Source organism: Amia ocellicauda, chromosome 14 (assembly GCF_036373705.1).
Source record: "Amia ocellicauda isolate fAmiCal2 chromosome 14, fAmiCal2.hap1, whole genome shotgun sequence".
NCBI lineage: Eukaryota > Metazoa > Chordata > Actinopteri > Amiiformes > Amiidae > Amia > Amia ocellicauda.
The window spans coordinates 9,369,328-9,382,997 of record NC_089863.1 but is presented as its reverse complement, the minus strand read 5'-3'; positions in this window follow the sequence as shown (position 1 = coordinate 9,382,997).

The window sequence follows — 13,670 nt, the reverse complement described above, 5'->3', positions numbered from 1 at the left end:
CCCTCCTAATATGCACAGCAGTAATATGAATAATTATTCCTGTTTATTAAAGGTATTTTGGATTGTCCCTGTTGTGTTGTTCGCCTGATCTTCGACCCCCACCTTCGACAATTAAAAAATGTATACAATAAATAACATGTGCACATCAGGATTCAAACCCACAACACCAGGCTTGTAGTAGCACACCTTGACTACTATGCTAACTGAGATACTTGGCTTGATATGTTTTAAGTAGCATACAGCCCCCACAGCCAATTGTCCTGATTAGTTGTATATGGCTGAACTATTGAAGTTATAGTCTTAAATGAACTTGCTAATTAAGAAAAAGAACATTATAATAAATCATTTAAAAAAGTGTGTGTGTGTATATATATTTGTGTAATGCCAGGGATCACAGGCAGTGATAGGCCCAAGTGCAGAGTGCAAGGAAGAAGGGAGATTAGAATTCAGGAAACTGTGACCTCTGGAGGTGATCAGAGAAAGTATGTAATGATGGTGTGACCTCTAAAATGTATTTATGTTATTACTTTGTAATCCTTGGCATACGCAAGACTTCTGTGCATATGTTATTTCATTAAAATTATGTTGTAGGCTACCAATGTATAAAAATATATTTTTGTCTACATTATCTCATTGTTTTCATAGCAATGCTTATAGCTTATAGCCTTTACACCATATGCAATTGCCATTGCAGTATATACAATATCCATTTCACCATATGTCATATCCAAAATGCTGTAATTATGACATAAATGGCCTCTCATATGTGTGTGTGTGTGAGAATGTTACAATGTCTGTTCCGTGTGAGGCAAAGTGAAGATGCAAAATGATGGACAAGGAACAAAAACAGATGGGAATTGAGGATATTTCAATAATTTCCCCCCTGAGCTGAGGCCTGCTTGGCTGAACTCTTGCGAGACACAAGTGCTCGGTCACAGGCCTGCCTTCGTTGGAATAGATCTTTCATGGAGATTAATAGATGACTGATGGCAGCATGAACTAGCACTCCCTGTTAAGAAACACCACCCCCCCCATGTGCGTCTTTAGAAGTGTTGAAACTGAGTGTTGAAACAAATCTGTGGCTTCGGTCATCTGACTGAGGGTTATAAATTCCCTGGACCCCTGTCTCTATGTGTCACTGATCAGACCGAGGCGACTGCACTGACCCGCTCTCTCACAGACAATGGTAGCTTTAATATAGAGATGTTTTGATTGGGTTCCAATGGAAGTGCGCTGAAACCCCTCCCCCTTGGGCAGTGCTTCCTTTATCAGATAACCGGGGTTGCATTTGCAACCTATCGATTTATATATACAGCTCTGGAAAAAATTAAAAGACCACTGCAATTTTTTCTAATATCAGCATCTCTACATACACTCACCTAAAGGATTATTAGGAACACCATACTAATACTGTGTTTGACCCCCTTTCGCCTTCAGAACTGCCTTAATTCTACGTGGCATTGATTCAACAAGGTGCTGAAAGCATTCTTTAGAAATGTTGGCCCATATTGATAGGATAGCATCTTGCAGTTGATGGAGATTTGTGGGATGCACATCCAGGGCACGAAGCTCCCGTTCCACCACATTCCAAAGATGCTCTATTGGGTTGAGATCTGGTGACTGTGGGGGCCAGTTTAGTACATTGAACTCATTGTCATGTTCTAGAAACCAATTTGAAATGATTCGACCTTTGTGACATGGTGCATTATCCTGCTGGAAGTAGCCATCAGAGGATGGGTACATGGTGGTCATAAAGGGATGGACATGGTCAGAAACAATGCTCAGGTAGGCCGTGGCATTTAAACGATGCCCAATTGGCACTAAGGGGCCTAAAGTGTGCCAAGAAAACATCCCCCACACCATTACACCACCACCACCAGCCTGCACAGTGGTAACAAGGCATGATGGATCCATGTTCTCATTCTGTTTACGCCAAATTCTGACTCTACCATCTGAATGTCTCAACAGAAATCGAGACTCATCAGACCAGGCAACATTTTTCCAGTCTTCAACTGTCCAATTTTGGTGAGCTTGTGCAAATTGTAGCCTCTTTTTCCTATTTGTAGTGGAGATGAGTGGTACCCGGTGGGGTCTTCTGCTGTTGTAGCCCATCCGCCTCAAGGTTGTACGTGTTGTGGCTTCACAAATGCTTTGCTGCATACCTCGGTTGTAACGAGTGGTTATTTCAGTCAAAGTTGCTCTTCTATCAGCTTGAATCAGTTGGCCCATTCTCCTCTGACCTCTAGCATCAACAAGGCATTTTCGCCCACAGGACTGCCGCATACTGGATGCTTTTCCCTTTTCACACCATTCTTTGTAAACCCTAGAAATGGTTGTGCGTGAAAATCCCAGTAACTGAGCAGATTGTGAAATACTCAAACCGGCCCGTCTGGCACCAACAACCATGCTACGCTAAAAATTGCTTAAATCACCTTTCTTTCCCATTCAGACATTCAGTTTGGAGTTCAGGAGATTGTCTTGACCAGGACCACACCCCTAAATGCATTGAAGCAACTGCCATGTGATTGGTTGGTTAGATAATTGCATTAATGAGAAATTGAACAGGTGTTCCTAATAATCCTTTAGGTGAGTGTATATATATGTGTGTGTGAGTGTTACACTGTCTATTCCATGTGAGGCAAGGTGAGGATGCAGAGATGGACATGGAAAAAAACACAAGGCAATTGAAGACACACAGCCTGATGGGAGATATAGTAGTTTACTTGATGTTGGGGTAAAATTGCCACCTATCTGTTGTATATACCCACTGTAATTTCGATTTCATGCCTATTATACTATATCACTGTTCTGTCTGTATAATGCTGAATGTCTGTTTATGATACTGCTTTATTAGCACGCCTCGGACTAAGGAGGAACTTGATTGTTATTGCACAACCAGCATTAGTCACGTACACTGAACTGTTGAACTGTTGCCGTGACAGGCCCCGGGTTCGTGAGGAACCAAAATCTGTAACATCCGCAATAACATATTCGGGCAAATCCACATTCACCCCACCATCCAAACAGAACTTTAGGATTCTATTATTATTATTATTATTATTATTTTTTTTTTTTTATTTCTTGGCAGACGCCCTTATTCAGGGCGACTTACAACATAAGTGTCAAACAAAGTGCAAAAATACAGTTAAGTAAAAGGCATCAATCATTACAAATTCTATTAAACTAAACATAGCAATTCAAAATACATTTTACAAAATTCCAATTTACAATTTAAACAAGCAAGTACAGTAAGTGAGGTCCTACATCCTGGACGGTAAAAGCTAAGTGCTGTCAAGATGTAGGGTCACAGTCAAGGGGTACGGGAAAGGGAGCAAGGAGGAAAACAATCAAAAACATAATAAAACTGAGAAGTGCTATCTAGCAGGGATAAAAGGAATAATATTACAAGTACTGTCGGAAAAGATGTGTCTTGAGTAAGCGCCGGAATGAGGTCAAGGACTCTGCTGTTTTGACTTCGGTGGGCAGGTCGTTCCACCATTTAGGGGCCAGGGATGAGAAGGAGTGGCTCTGGAGGAAGGAGAGTGGAGTTAGTCTACTGGCACTGGAGGAGCGCAGTGGTCTGGAGGGGATGTATGGAGAGACGAGTGTCTGAAGGTAGCTTGGTGCAGTGTGGTGAGACAGCGGTAGGTGAGGGTCAAAGTCTTGAACTGAATGTGTGCCGCTATCGGGAGCCAGTGGAGGGAGCGGAGCAGTGGAGTAGTGTGTGAATCGGGGCAGAGAGACACCAGACGAGCCGCAGAGTTCTGGATGAGTTGGAGGCCGGCCAGGAGGGAGTTGCAGTAGTCCAGGCGGGAGAGGACCAGTGACTGGACGAGCAGCTGAGTCGAGTAGTCGGTGAGGAAGGGACGGATCCGGTGTATGTTGCACAGGAAGAATCTGCAGGTGCGTGTCAGCGTGGTGATGTGCTGGGTGTAGGAGAGCGCAGGATCGAGGGTGACTCCTAGATTTTTAGCGGAAGAAGAAGGAGAGAGTGTGGTGGATTCCAAGGGGATCGAGATGGGGAGGTCAGCAGAAGGTGAGGAAGAGTGGGGGAAAAAGAGGAGATCTGATTTGGAGAGGTTGAGCTTGAGATGGTGCGAGTGCATCCAGGTGGAAATGGTTCACTTCTGCATGAAGTGTTTGTACCTTAACATTTGATGTTGTGTAACACCAGTGGCATCATAACATTGCCCTTCTCACTGAGTGTTATAAACACCCTGGACCCCTGTCTCTGTGTGTCACTGACCAGAGTGAGGTGACTGCACTGATCCTCTCTCTCTCTCTCTCTCTCTCTCTCTCTCTCTCTCTCTCTCTCTCTCTCTCTCTCTCCAGTGGACAGCGGTGATCTCCATGTCAGTACAGTTCACATTGATCATATTGTTGCTGTAATGGTGCCTGTCCAGTCTGTCCAGTCCAGCAGCTCGTGAAGATATCTGAGTGGCTGTTTACAGTGTAGGGATTTGTTTGTTTCAAACAAGGGGGACGTGTTGGGCGTGTTGAGAGACAAACACTAATCAGCACGACTTCTGAGAGATAAGAGGTTGAAAAGTGTTAGATAAATTATATAAACAAAATATCTCATTATCTTATGTATAATATTCTGTTGATGTTTTATGGTTTCTTTCTAAAAATTATTGTACTCTTGAAAATAATTAATTGATTAATCAATAACAGGAAATAAGTTGCTCCTTAGTTGTTAAAGCTGCGACTCATTTATTATTTTCATGTAATGCATTAATTTGCCTCTTTGTGAGTTTGGTAAAATCACACGTAAAAAAGCATTAATGTCTCGTATCATTTCTACATATGCAAAAAAGTATCTGGAAATGCTGCTGTTAATACGAACTGTATCATTTGAAACTCATTCCATCTCTCACTCAGCAGTATTTAATATCATCCCATGATGGGATTTGCTTTGTCTCAGTCATTGTCCAGGTCTCTGGATGCTCACAGCCTGCCTGAGCGACTGTCCCAGAGAGAGAACACCCCCACCCCCACCCCCTGAGAGGAGCAGGCGTCACATTTCCCTCGGGGGCTCGGGAACAGGGGACCCAAGTGCAGTGCTGGATCGCAGTATGGTCGGACAGGCGTGGGTCGGGTACCGGCGGATCAGGACAATGGAGGCTAAGCAGAGACGTGGTCATGGTCACGGGCGATGGTCGAGGGAACCAGGGCTCAGAGGAACAAGGGCTCAGAATTGCAGTGGGGACTGACAAAACTTCACCCTGAGTAAGGGCAGTGAGGGGTTTAAGAAGGGGAGCAGGAACCAGGCTTGGGAGGTGCAGGGCGAATGAGAGCAGAGGGATGGAACAAGAGTGCACATGGGTGACCAGAATGTTAATTGACAGGCAGGGAAATGCTGGCCCCTAGTGGGGATAGAGGGGGAGGCGCTAGGGGACCATGACAGCAGGAGACAGCAGGCTGGTGGACCCGTCTGAAGTCCCCAGGAGCAGTGAGGAGCCGCAGAGAGCAGAGCAGACAAGCACCAGGCAGCCTCCACTGACCATGAACAACTCAAACACCACAGGACTGGACACAGGCTCTCGAGACAAGGCTAAGGCTTTTTCTTTCAGTCTCTTTATCTTCGGCCTGAGTGCGAGCATTGGGTTCATGCTGTGCATCGCCCTGGAGAGATACCTGGTGATCGCCCATCCTCTGTGGTACCGGTACCGCCGCAATGTCAGACACACCGCACTGGTCTCTGTGGGAGTGTGGGTGCTGGCTGTGATATTTACTCCCGTGATGATGCCACTATATTTTATGTTTGAACAACAAATAATGATAACTTTTTCTGTGCTCTGCCTCCTGCCATTCCCACTTCTTTTGTTCTTCTTCTTTAGCACATGGAGAACCATCGCCAGCGCCTCCTGAGAGATGTAGAGAAGAGGAGGATTGTGCGCATGCTGGCCCTCATCCTGGGCACTTACACTGTGCTCTTCCTCCCATTCTGCATAGTGGGGTTAATTGTGGAAAATGAAAGTTCTGCCCAAATCATTACAATTGAAATGGTGAATCTCAGTGCCCTTGTGGACCCAGTGCTGTACATCCTCCTCAGGCCTGATGTCAGGAACACACTGGGCTCTCTCCCCTGCTGTCAGAGGCTGTTCACACTGACCAACTGCTGGACACCCAGAGCTGAGCAGGAGACAGAGGATACAGCCACTGTGTCCTCTACTGTCACCAGTGTCTGAGAGAGACAGGGGTTTGGCAATGAGCTGTAATCTCTGGAGTCTATCTCAGACAGACAGACAGTCCCACAATGCAACACATCCTGTATATATTAACCCACACAGCTGAGGGTGACTCTCTCTGTCCCAGAGTGTCTCCTCACACATCACCCTCCCAATCTAACCTGCAGCACAAACCCCACTGTGCTCCCGGTGCAGCACTGTCCATTACGTCTCTAACTTCCTCTTTGGCAGATTAAGTGAACAAACTGAAGCTGCATTCACACGGCTCCTGACTAACAGAAACCTGTATTGCAGTTTCCCACTGTCTGAAGACTGAGCAATCTTTCCTTCTGCATCATAAAGCCTTAATTAAATTGTTATAATCGTGTATTTCTTGAAATATAATACCTTATATACCTACCGTGTTGCCTGTGGTGCATTATTTTTGATCTGAGACCATTTATTTACATGTGTATATGCATGAATGTTTCAGAAAAAAGCTAAACACATAATATTCTTGTTTGGGAACATTTTTGGTGATTAACCTTGTAAATGCTTAAATGTAATTCTTTATTGAAAGTGGAACTGTAAGCACTTCCAAGATCTCATGCTTCGTTTCCACTGGCCATGTTTAGCCGGTCAGTACCATGACGTCATGACGCAGCGTGTCTGCATTCTGAAATTGTAACTACAGTGATGGCGGCCGCTCTTGATGGGAGAGATGCGCTAGAAACTTTTCAAAAGAAGGAATGTATGTTTTTACCTTGGGAAAACGATTCATTTGGAGAAGTTATTAATGCACGGTGGAAAAGTGCCACACAGGATTAATTGCTTGGAGCAGACAGACATTTAAGAGTGTTTGAAAAGATTGCAAAATCCTGCCGGAGAAAGCACTGCATGGGACTGAATACAATGTGCCCTGCGATGTTATTGATGTGACTTTTATTTTGTACATTGATAAAGCTGCAGTTACACAGAGAAAACATGCTGACACTGAATCCGTGAGAAAACTGTTCAGTAAGTTATGGATGCCAGAGTGTTGTAGCCGTATTTATATACACATGTATGAGTTTTGCTTAAGAAACTGGCTGTGACTGTCATACTGTATATTTCATGATATAGATATGTAGTTTAAACCCAGCGCACTGTATTTAATAATGCAACGCAGCTCATTCTCCCACAGATAAATAATAATGGACAATATGTAGGATTACTTACATTAGTATTGTCAATGTTAATCGGATGATACAGGGAGAAGCAACACGGTTATTTACGATGCGCTGGTAAACAAAATAAACATGCAATTTTAAGTGATGTCATTTGTTTTATATATTGTTTCAATGTGTCCCTGTTTCTACTTTTGAATATCTGGTATAACTTATACTATAAGACTGTTAGATATGGTAAAAACATTTCAGCCCAAAGTGTACTGCACTGTAATGTTACCGGTATTTAACCTCCAGTTTAAAACACTAAATCCCAGAGTGCCGAGTGTCCAGATGCGGTTTGACCTTCGTGTCTCAGTCTCTTCCCAGGGCAGCCGGACCCGCGACACTGAGTGGAAACACTGCTGGTCTAAAGACAGGCGCGTCCAAGCCGCAGAGCTCAAATACAAAATGCCAGTGTTCACAAGCACTATGTGAAATACAGATACCAATTAATTGAGGATGAATGTATTTTTCACGACTAAAACACAGCTACAAATATTTTATCCATGTCGTTCATAACTGGACTTTTATTAACTTTGTAGGCTACAGCACAACAAAGCAGGACGTAACAACAATAAACACAATTAAACCATTTATCCAATTTACCCATGGTAGAACCCCAAAAATCAAGGAAACAATACAAAATCAACAGGGAGACAATGTCGGACAGGCAGAGTAGTGTGTTGCTGTTTGTTGATGGTGATCTGACGCCGTGTGGAGGACGGAACAACACCGATCTTTCATGGACATTAATAGATGACTGATGACAGCATTTAAAAAATATGACCATAACATGACAGAGAATTCTGCTGCTCAACATTTACTTTCAATTGGAGTCTTGATGTGTTGGTAAGTGTAGACCATATTTGCTGTTGTTGTGATGTACACATGACTATCAATATCAAATACTTGTGGAAACACATTAAGTATTTGCAAATCACATGCCAACTAGTCATTGTGAAACAGGATACAATAATATATACATAAACGAAACAATCAATTAACCCTAATTAAGGCTTCGCCACCCCTGGGGACACTTGTAGCGAGAGCAGTTCCTGGTATGATGGTGGTGTATCGAGGCTGTGCCCTAAGCTTCACCAAGAGCAGCACCCTAACCTCTGATCGAGTGATTTGGGCCCTGACCTCACTACTTCACCAGTGTGAAATCACTGCTCAGTCTGTTAGGTCCTTTCCTTTTCCCTTTCGTTTGCAGGTGTTTTTTAACAGCACTGGTCAAGATGATCATCATTCTCCTTGTGACATTTTTTATCATGTGTTGTCAGATGTGTCAGAAAGGCACTCAAAAGTGTTATAGCAAATAAAGCTTATTTAGGTTGTTTCTCAGTTGTTGTTTTTTCTCACCGCAATTTTTATAGAAACAAATTATACATTTGGTCAGTTATTAACTTAATACAATTTACTCAAGTAAAACATATAGTAATACTTTTAACAAGGTTGCTAAGCAATGTTTATAGATTTAAAGCAAAATCTTACATTTTGTTTTGTAATAAATTGTGAATACTATTTAAGCCAATAGCTGACCAACTGAATGTTTTGTATTAAAGTTATATAGTGCCTTTATCCGTGACTTAACAATAACCACCATACCTGGTTGTAATGAAGTCATGACTTAATGAAGAAATAACTTAAATATCCAGAACATTAATTAAACACAAAAAACAAATATAAATTAAACCATAATAACAACAACAAAACTTTAACCAGCCTGCTGTAATAGCTGGACACAACTCCCCCTCGAATTTCCCCCTTTAAATTTTCCATGGAAATCATTCAAACATCACTCACACAATACACATTTATTATTTAAAAAGCATCCTCCTCCTCCCCCAAAGGTAATCAGCCCCAGCTATATGCCCAAGGACTTCCATCATTAAATCCACAGGCACGTTCCCTCTCCTTCTGTTACTCATCCCTGTCACTCAAACTAGCTGCTGGCTGGGTATTTCCATAAGTACATTGACATTATAAAGTGCTTTCTAAACGCATGACCACAATGCTGCTGCTGACGGTTATTACTATTATTATTCTGAAGAATAACACGTTATACATGTTAACAGTCCCAACCAATCAATGACAGAATGGTCTTTCACACGATTGATGAAGAGTCTAATGTAGCTATCGATGTCACGCATAATCAGTCGTGTCTGTGATGTCAGAGTAGTGTTCTGTCCCCTTTAGAAAACCTCACTTGTGTCTTGCCAATGCTGATAAACTCATGACAATGGCAACTGATGCTAGGAGACAATAAACATACATCTTTCAGGGCTAGGAGGGGGAAATAGAGACTTCTTGCACTCATAAGAACAAAGTGGATCCTTGCCTAACAAAGCATTAGCTTGCACCAGCCTTGACACTGAGTACCCTATGGGTGGAAAAGATCCCAGGCCCTTCTGTTCTGCCCCCACCATTGCGTACATGGCATCTGCCTTCCTGGAAGGCCCAGGAGCAGATGCTGGCCAGCTCCAGGTGGACTGGACGATGTCCACATAATCCTTAAAGAGGGGAAGGGTCTCAGAGGGTTTAGAGACTTTCTCCCTCATGAGCCGATTTTTGGGCACCTCCTCCTGGGGGGACCACGGGATCTCCATGGCCTCAGCCACACATCTCATCAAGGCTTTGAACTGCATGTTCGGGCCTGGAAAGTGTTCAGACACAGAGTGCAATGCCATATGGGACAGCGCCTCTTCTGGTGGTGGTGGTGGTAACTGAGGGGGAAGCGGGGTGTCTTCTGCTGTTGGTAGCCACACCCACATACTATTTAGCATACACTGCTGAGAGGCAAGCGTATCTTAAATTCCCGAAACACGCGGAGTATAGCTGTAATTCCATCCCCTTCCTGTCTCCTGTGGCATGGAGGACTCCGCAGAGTGGAGCCTCTTGGCGATCGAGATCTGAAGCGGGATCGTCTAGCTCTCGGGGACCTCCGTATTTAGGAATGTGCTCTCCTTCCCGGAGAGCGCCTGCAAGGAGGCGGAGAGGGGGAAACGGACTGCACCCTCACTGGTGAAGCCCTCGAGGAAGAGGGCCACCATCTGTCCTGTCGTTGCGGAGAAGCCCATGTAAGGGGTCGGCATGAAGCTGAGCCTACAGATGAGCGGCAGGTAGAGCCTGGTAGAGACTCTTGATGGCGGGGAGTTCCTGGCCCTCTTACGGTGCACGGCCTCCGTAAAGGCTACACAGTGCTCACAGCCCCCTTCTCCCGTCAGTGCACACTGGGCATGCTCGTCTCCCAAGCAGCGCACACACTGGTCGAGCCCTGTCCCAATATCTCCTCGTCCAGACCCTCTATGTACGCAGACAGTTCCCGAGGCAGAAAGACTTCGCCAAACCCCTCACAATACATACTGTCCCCTTAGATGTTGTCGACAGAATGGTCGAGGGATCGACGAAAGTGGTCGACAATTTGGTTGAGGTTGACAGTCAAGTAGGTTGAGGTTGATAGGGGGTCGAGTGGACGAGAGTTTTACATTCCGCCGACAGGTTGAGACAGGCTGGAGATTGAAGAGAAGCAATCGGGACGGTCAGTTGACCAACCGTGGGAGGCTGCTCCAGCCGGAATAGCGTCTCCTTCTTCCCTTTCTTCCCTTTCCCTTCCTTCACTCAAATCTGAAAGAAGAACGAATGGTACAGGAAGTAAAATTGTACAGCAGATCTCAGTGGAGGGACCGAGGCCAGCTCCGAGCGAGACTCCCGCTGCACACTTACCTCCGAAGAGAAGCAAAGCTCGATAAAGACAGTAGTCTAAACTCCAAAGAGGGAAAAAATTATAAATGACACTCCCAAGAGGTTCTCCATAAATTTTCCAAACTCCTAAGAGCAGGTGAGCACGCTTCTCCACTTACGTACGCAAAGCGAAACAAACCAAAAGCAAGTATCACAAGGTGAAAGAAGAAATGGCAGGCAGCTGAAGTCAGGAGGAGACTGTTCACAGACGCCGGGGGTGGGTTTTCCTCCTGCCAGTAGGGCCCCTATTGATCAGCTTTGGTAAGTGTTTTCACTGATTGTCAGGTCAGAAGGCTCTTCCCATATGGTAATGGTTGTCTATTGATTTGAAAGGGAACCATATTCTTGGAGATAGTCAAGATGGGTTTAGATGAGGCAGATCATGTCTTACTAATTTATTAGAATTTTTTGAACATGCAACTGCAGCTGTAGATCATGTGAAAGCATATGATATGATATACTTAGATTTTCAAAAAGCTTTTGATAAGGTTCCACACCAAAGACTGATCCTCAAATTGGAAGCTGTAGGCATTCAGGGTAATGTAAGTAGATGGATTATGAACTGGTTGATGTATAGGAAACAGAGGGTGTCGATTAGAGGAGTCGCTTCTAACTGGAGTGAGGTTGTTAGTGGAGTTCCACAGGGATCAGTATTAGGGCCTTTGCTTTTTCTAATCTATGTTAATGATCTGGACTCTGGGATAGTTAGCAAACTTGTCAAATTTGCAGATGATACTAAAATAGGTGGCTCAGCAGATACAATCTCACCAGTACAGTCTATTCAAAGGTACTTCAATGTGGACAAGTGCAAGGTATTACATACAGGTAGTAAAAATGTCCACTATAATACATTATGGGAGTAATAGAACTAGATTAAGTAATCCATGAGAAAGACCTAGGAGTCTATGTGGTCTCCTCACTTTCTCCATCCAAACAATATGGGAAAGCAATTAAAAAGGCAAACAAAATGCTAGGGTATATTGTCAAAAGTGTAGAATTGAGAACGAGGGCAGTGATGTTCAGACTGTACAATGCACTAGTTAGAGCTCATCTGGATACTGTGTGCAGTTCTGGGCTCCACACTTCAAGAAAGATATCACTGCTCTAGAGACAGTTCAGAGGAGAGCAACCAGACTTATTCCAGGTCTGAAGGGAACATCCTACTGAGAGACTGAGGGAACTGAACCTTTTCACCCTGGAACAGAGGAGACTACATGGGGACTTGATTCAAGTATTCAAAATCATGAAAGGCATCGACCACATCAAACCAGAGGAGCTTTTGAAGTTCTGAGTGGACACACGGACCTAGAGACTCAAATGGAAATTGGGCTTCAAGGCATTCAAGACAGAAAACAGGAGACACTTCTTCACACAGAGAGTCATCACAATCTGAACAAACTCCCCAATGATGTGGTAGAAGCTGAACATTTGGGAACAATCAAAATGGACACCAAACAAGCACGATGGGTTGAATGGCCTCCTCTCGCTTGTAAACTTTCTTATGTTCTTATTTGATTAAATTTGGCACAAATAACTATTTCACAAACTTCTCATTAAATGTGGAGTAAAGATTGGCAATAAAATTACAACATTTTTCACAGAAGGGTGGGGAGTGAGGCAGGGCTGCGGTCTGAGCCCAACACTGTTCAACATCTACATCAATGAGTTGGCCACAGTGTTGGAGCAGTCTGACGTTCCCGGACTCACCCTACATGACACTGAAGTTAAATTCCTACTCTACCCTACTCTATGCAGATGACCTGGTGCTGCTGTCACCCATAGAACAGGGGCTTCAGCAGAACCTGTCACTGCTGGAGCAGCACTGTCAGCCCCCGGCCCTGGCAGTAAACATGAATAAAACCAGAGTTATGATACTCCAGAAGAAAAAACAGATCTCAAGGAAACAAGTATCACTTCACTGTAGGCAGCACCACCCTAGAGCACAGCACCAGCTACACATACCTGGGTCTGCTCATCAGCGCCTCAGGGAGCTTCAATCAGGCAGTGAATGCACTAAAGGAGAAACACGCAGGGCTTTTTATGCAATATAGAGGCTCTATAAAATTAATAATTCCATTAAAATTTGGCTTAAAAATGTTCAGTGTAATTTAACCAATCACTTTATATGGCAGTGAAGTGTGGGGACCAATCACCAACCAGGAGTTCACAAACTGGGACAAACACCCCACAGAAACCCTGCATGCAGAGTTCTGTAAAAATATAGTGAAACTACAGAGAAATACACCAAACAATGCATGCAGGGCTGAATTAGGCCTTTATCCATTGATTATTCACATTGAAAGAAGAGCACTGAAATATTGGATTCACCTAAAAAATTGTGACTCTAACTCACTCCACATCAAAGCCTGGCACTACCAGGAGCTCAGCCCAGAGAAGAGTCCCCTCAGCCAGCTGGTCCTGAGGCTCTCTGAGCAGAGCGACACTGAGCTCAGTCAGCTCCAGGCAGCACTGCACAAACAATGTAAAATTTGACTAAACAGAAGAGGTTGAGATAGAGATACACTTTCTCCTGACCTGTGAAAAAGAT